Source organism: Petaurus breviceps, unplaced genomic scaffold (assembly GCF_028583685.1).
Source record: "Petaurus breviceps papuanus isolate PSGF00001 unplaced genomic scaffold, PetGlider_PUasm1.0 90330, whole genome shotgun sequence".
In the NCBI taxonomy this organism is placed as follows: Eukaryota; Metazoa; Chordata; class Mammalia; order Diprotodontia; family Petauridae; genus Petaurus; species Petaurus breviceps.
In genome coordinates this window covers 1,965,195-1,972,141 of record NW_027187219.1, presented here as the reverse complement: position 1 = coordinate 1,972,141, position 6,947 = coordinate 1,965,195, and the positions used below count along the sequence as shown (strand labels likewise).

Below are 6,947 nucleotides of genomic sequence, written 5' to 3'. Positions count from 1 at the left end.
TCAAAACTACTTGGTACTGGCTGAGGAATAGGGTAGTGGATCAGTGGATTAGATTAGGTACATGAGATAAAGCAGCCAATGACTATAGTAATCTATTGTTTAATAAACCCAAAGACTCCAGCTTCTGGGATAAAAACTCACTATTTATCAAAACCTGCTGGGAAAACTGGAAAATAGTGTGGAAGAAATTGGGCATAGACCAATATCTTACACTGTATACCAAAATCAAGTCAAATGGATGCATAATCTAGGTATAAAGGCTGATGCTATAAGCAACCTGGGAGTTCAAGGAAGAGTTTTCCTTTCAGATGTATGGAGAAGGAAAGATTTTATGACCAAATAAGAGTTAAAGAGCAATATGAATTGCACAATGGATAATTTTGATAACATAAAATTAACAATATTTTATAAAAATAAAGCCAATGTAACCAAGATTAGGAGGGAAGTGGAAAATTGGGAAAGAATTTAAACAAGCAGTGTCTCTGATAAAGGCCTCATTTCTAAAATATGCAGAGAATTGAGTCAAATCTATAAGAATGCAAGTCATTCCCCAATTGATAAATGGTCAAAGGATATAAAAAGACAGTTTTCAGAGGAGTAATATAAAGATATCTATAAGCATATGAAAAAATGCTCTAAATCACTATTGATTAGAGAAATGCAAATCAAAACAACTCTGAGGTACCACATCTCACCACTCAGATTGGCTAAGATGACAAAAAAGGAAAATTATAAATGCTTGAAAGGATGTGGAAAAATTGGAACACTAATGCATTGTTGGTGGAGTTGTGAACTGATCCAACCATTCTGGAGAGCAATCTGGAACTATGCCCAAAGGGCTACAAAAAAGTACATACCCTTTGACCCAGCAATACCCCTTCTAGAGCTGTATCCCAAAGAAATAATAGAAGTTGGAAAAGGAGCCATATATACAAAAATATTTATAGCAGCTCTATTTGTGGTGGCCAAGAATTGGAAATCAATCCCCATCAATTGGGGAATGGCTAAACAAGTTGTGGTATATGAATGTAAAGGGTTACTATAGTACTATAAGAAAGAAGGCTTTCTTAATAAGTTGGAGAAATTTACGTAAACTGATGCTGACTGAGGAGAGCAGAACCACGGGAACTTTGCACACAATTACAGACACATCGTATGTGTGATGACTTACTTTGATAGACTGAACTCCTTTCAGCAATGCAAGGTTAGAAGACAACTACAAAAGACTGATGATGGAAAGGGATATTAACATCCGGAGAAGGAGCTATGGAGTCTGAATGCCAATGCAAGCAAACTCCTTGCTCTCTCTCTTTTGTGTTTTGTTGTGTTTTGTCCCTTCTTTCTCATTGTTCATTCCATTGGTTATCATCCTTCTTTACAACTTGACTAATGTTCAATGTGAAGATATTTGTAGAAATTATATTGGAATGCATTTTACCATGGGGAAGGTGGGAGAGGGGAGGAGAGGGAGGGGGAGAAAATTTGAAACTCAAAGGAATGTGGAACTGAATGTTGTAAACTAAAAGTAAATAAATGAATTTAATTTTTTTTAAAAAAAGGGTCTGACACAATGAAACAACAAAAAGTCTCTTCTAGCCATAGGGATAAGAAAAGGTCTTCTGTTTCATAGTGATATGGAACTCTAAACTGAAGAAAGTCCCTATATCAATGAAAACCTCCAACTTCTTTACAACTTATACACTGAAGGAGTTTTCTGAAGCACAGAGGGACTCAATAAGTTACCCAAGATTACCCATGTTTTCCAAGGCACTGTTTATTGAGGAGGTACTAGTCATGCTACCCACTTAACTCTACTTAGCTATCTCTCTAGTCTACTATACGTTCCCACCAGCATTTTGCCTACCTACCTTGGGGTAATGATTTGCTGAATCCTATTCTCTTCATTGGTCATTCATTGGCCAGGATTATTATTGTGGAGGGTCTCTCTGCCATGTTACTCACTTCTTTACCTTTTCAGGTTCCATGAACTGCAGAATTGTTGAATAAAGTAATTGTTGAATGACATAACCCATTCTAGCTCCTCTTGATATTTTTTCTTTCTCTATTAGAATATAATCTTCTTTAGTTTAGGATTTTTATTACTGTTTTTGGAGGACAGGGTAAGCTACCTGTTATCTATTTATCTATCAATTTATCTTTCTATGTCTTTTGTCTTCCCCATTATCTTACCCCCTGACCATAAGGGGATCAAACAACTCAGAAGGAGATTACAGGGGGTCTCTTTGCTGGCACTGACACAGGATTATGTTGCTTCGTCCACACATGGATCTGAGTTGCAGTCCTGGGTGACAGTCCTGGGGCAAGGAGGAGCACTGGTATAGCAGAGCTTCTGGCAGCACTGGAGAGGGAACCCTTGTCACAGTTCCAGGGCAGAAGAGAGTGTTTGATCACTAACAGAAGACAGCACAAGTCAGGAGAGAAGTGAGCACCTCTGCTTAGATCATATCACGTTGGAAGAACTGAAACCTTACAGATCCCTAGAAGTGTCTCTGAAAACAGCTGCAAAACACCTTAATTTTGGAGCAATGCACCCTTCACACTGGAAGGAGAGACCTACCTTAACAAAGAGTTAAATGTCAAATAATTGGCTGGGAAAATGTGCAAACAGTGGGGGGAAACCTCAGACTATCGAATCTTACTCAGAAGACAACAAAACCAAAGCCCCTATATCCAAAGCCCCCAAGAAAACTATGAATTGGTCTCAGGCCATGGAAGGGTACAAAAAGGATTTTGAAAATCAATTCAGAGAAGTAGAATAAAAACTGGGAAGAAAAATAATAGTGAGGCAATAAAATCATAAAAATGAGTTAACAGCTTATTTGTTAAAGGATACCAAAAAAAATACTAAAGAAAATAACACTTTAAAAATAGACTAGACCAAAGGGCAAAAGAGGTTCAAAAAGCCAATGAGGAGAAGAATGTGCTCAAAATCAGAACTGGCCAAATGGAAAAGGAGGTCCAAAAGCTCACTGAAGAATATAATTTCTTAAAAATTAGAATGTAACAAATGGAAGCTAATCACTCTATGAGAAATCAAGAAATTATAAAAACAGAACCAAGGGATAAAGAAAGATTTTGTGGAAAATCATAACATCAAAAATGAGGTGGAGGAATTATGGTGGTTATCAAACTCAACTCCCTCATTTTACAAATGAGCAAACTTGGGAACAAAAAGGTTAAGTTCCCAGAGAGCTACTATATACATACATGCATACATGGGTGTATATTTGTGTTTAAGTATTTGTACATATGTGTGTATATATGTATTGTGTGTGTTTCAAGGACTGATAGATCTTCAACATGAAAAGAAGGAGAAAAACAATACCATTAAAAGATGAGTGAAAATAAAGGAATGAAAGGGAGAAAGCAGGAAACATTTTAAGGGGGGAAACCACACAACTATCTCGATGGCTGCTTTTGGTTAAGCTTATGTACCATTGTTCAGGGAATCAATGAAGCTTCCACTCATTCTTCTAGTGGAACAACTGTCCAAAGGCAATGGGCTGGTGTCATGATGATTTCATTATCAACAATAACCACTTGCAGATTGGATCTCTGCCATGTGAAAATAAATGACTGATTCATTCCAACCCATGTAATATTTCATCTAAGGGTCTGTTTCCCTGGGTGGTATGTTTTTGGTGTCATTTCTCTCCATTCTAGACAACCTCAGGTTTTCATCTTACACATTTGACAGAACAAATACATATTCTTCAACTATTTTATATTTTCAAGGATGGACATTTCTTTCTTGGGGGAAAGAATATCTGCTTGATCATCTTGCTCATGGCAGTTGTGACTTTCTGGTTTCTTAGGCTGTAGATGATGGGGTTCATAAATGGAGGCAGTATTGCATAGACCATAGCAATTAAAAGGTTTTGGATAGGTGATGTGACTGATGTGTCCGTGAGAACAGCAATAATTGCAGAAATGAGAAATAGGATGAGGATCATCAACTGAGGAGAGCAAGTGGAAATGGCCTTGTAGCGCCCTTCCATAGAAGGAATCTGGAGCACACTGGAGAAGATGCGAGCATATGATACAATTAAAAAGGCAAAGAAGAATAACAAAAAACATGAACTTGCTACAATTAATACAAACTCAGTATTGAACACATCAGAGGCTGAGACTTTCAAGACATGAGGGATATCACAGAAAAACTGATGGATCACGTTGGATCCAGAGAAAGGCAGGCGGAACATGTTCCCTGTGTGTACAGCTGCATAAATAAACCCACTGAGCCATGAGCCAGCTGCTGCCCAGATACAACGTGTTGGTGTCATGATGATGCCATAGTGTAGGGGCTGGCAGATGGCCACAAAGCGGTCATAGGACATGGCCATAAGCAATGAAAACTCTGCTATTGAAAAAAGGAGAAAGAAAAATATCTGAGCAGCACAGCCAAGGAGGGACAAGGACTGAGTGCCAGACAAGGAATTCACAATGAATTTAGGAAGCGTGACTGAGATGGTGCAGATATCCAGTAGGGATAAGTTGCTCAGAAAAAAATACATAGGACAGTGAAGGTGTGGGTCAGTAATAATAGCAGCAATGGTGAGAAGATTGCCCATCAGGGCAGCCAAGTAAATCAGCAGGAACAGCAGAGCATGTAACACCTGCAGCTCCCGCATGCTGGAAAACTCTATGAGGAGGAATTCTGTGATGATGGAGAAGTTGCCCATCTCTGCTGGTGAGCTGTAATTCAACTGAAATCAAATCACACTATGAGTGGCAGAAACAGTGTTGAAAATAAGAATTAATCAAAGTATTTATTCAAATAGAACTTGAAAATCATTGTCACATTAAACCTGAACAAAAGCAAAAATTCATTATATTTTTAAGTTAAAAGAGCTGAAGGCAGAGCTTGCAGTAGAAAAGATGAGGCTAAGATGCATCCAGCAATTCTGGAACAGAGTTTTAAACATTTACCTCTGCAGGATGAATGGGAAGAACGTGATGAAAGTTGGTAGCCCTGTAGAATTAATAAAGGAGGCTATCACCACCAAGACTGGAAATGGATTTGGTATATGTTCACACACACAAGTACCCACGGACACACATACACCTAAACACATAGGTGTGAGCATATACATTCATACACATAGGGAAATGCATATATTTGTATACACACATTATGTATAAATATACATGCATATATATTTATATTTATGGAGAGAGAGAATGACAGAAAGAGGAGGATGAGGGGAAACTGACACATTTCTTGAGTTTTGCATTTGGTTGTGTTCAGGAAAGGGATTTGAAAACATTGAAACATTTTACAAAATTAAGTCAGTTATATTGAGAGCATTGTTTCACAGGTTGATAGCAAAGCCCAGATTGATTTAGCATTTTGTACAAAGTAACAAAGACCATTAGTAGTAAAATCAGAACTTGAAGTCAATTATTCTGACTCTAAATGCCTTTTCCCTCATCAAAAAAAAATCGAAATACAAATAACTATGAAACAAGTAACAGTGATTACTCTGTTGTTTTTATTGTTGTTAAGACATTTTTCAGTTGTATCCAACTTTCCATTTCACCATTTGAGTTTTTCCCTTGGCAAAGATACTGGATTAGTTTGCCATTTCCCTTTCCAGCTTGTTTTACAGATGAGGAACTCAGGCAAATGGGGTTAAGTGACTCACCCAGGGTCACAAAGGTGTTAATTATCAGAGGCCAGATTTGAATTTACAAAGTTGAGTCTTCCTGACTTCAGATCCACTCCTCTATACAGTGCTACCTAGCTACTAGATTACTGTGTCCTGTGTTCAAATCATCAATATCTATTGTTTAATATTTATGTCTTAGCATTAAACTAAAAAGAACCTGACACAGGGGCTGCCAGGTAGCAGAGCGAGTAAGAACACCAGCTCCAGAGTCGGGATGATCTGGGATTGAATCTGGGCTCAGACACTTAGCACCCACCCAGAAACACCTGGCCACATAACTTTGAGCAAGTTACTTAACCCCAATTGCTTAGGGGCAGCCAGGTGGTGAAGTGAGTAAGAACATCGGCCCCAGAGTCGGGATGACCTGGGATCGAATCTGGGCTCAGATACTTAGCACCACACCCAGAAATAACTGGCCATGTAAACTTGAGCAAGTTACTTAACTCCAATTGCTTTAAAAAAGAAAAAGAACCTGACACAGTAGAAATGTCATCTCTTCCCAAATAGTCATCATATTTTCCTTTGTTTGTTTTCTTTGCTAACCTCATTTCTGTAATCCAGCCTTTTTTGCGCTTGCCAGGCATTTCAAGGGCTCTTATTCTGGCCAATAAGCAACTTGTCAACATTTTACTGCTCAGATGTGCTTCCTCATTATTGCTAAGATTGTCCACACTAATGGCAGATGTCTGAATTGTGTCCCCAAATTGATGGCTAGCAGAAGCCTTTTGTTCTTCAGGCTGAAGAATGCCCACCTGAATAACATCCTTCTTTAACCTCAATCACTGAGAAGCTTTCCTTAAAATAAGGTGAATAAGACTTCTCTTTGTTCTTGTGAGACCATCTTTCCCCTAGTTAGATAAGACCAAGCCAGAGGCTAACCCATATCTTCCATTTGGTTCAATGATCCGAAGACAGAACTGGGAACTTAAAAGTTCTGGTTTTTAGGGTTAATTTTACACTTTCCTAGGAATCCCCTCTTACTGTCACCTCTTCATCTCTCATGCCTTGCTTCCTCTGGGTATCAGGGTCAAGATTTGTAAAATTAGCTTTTTGCATGACATATTCCACACTACCCTTCCAGAGACAATATCCATGATGCCTCTAGTCTCTGCGTACTCTTCCTTGTTGTGTGAAAGGAATCTATTTCCCTGATTAGCTACTATGAGGATGAATTACTGCAAGAGCTAATTCACTCTGAAAAGGACTTAGGAATGGGGCAGTGATTTTATTTCTACAGGCACCAGATGGCAAGAAAAC

General features: G+C 38.4%; 1 pseudogene; it reads right to left on the bottom strand.

The window, feature by feature from the left end:
- Positions 1-3,853: 3,853 nt before the first annotated feature.
- Positions 3,854-4,703, bottom strand: LOC138177062 (olfactory receptor 14I1-like; annotated as a pseudogene).
- Between the last annotated feature and the right edge of the window lie 2,244 nt (positions 4,704-6,947).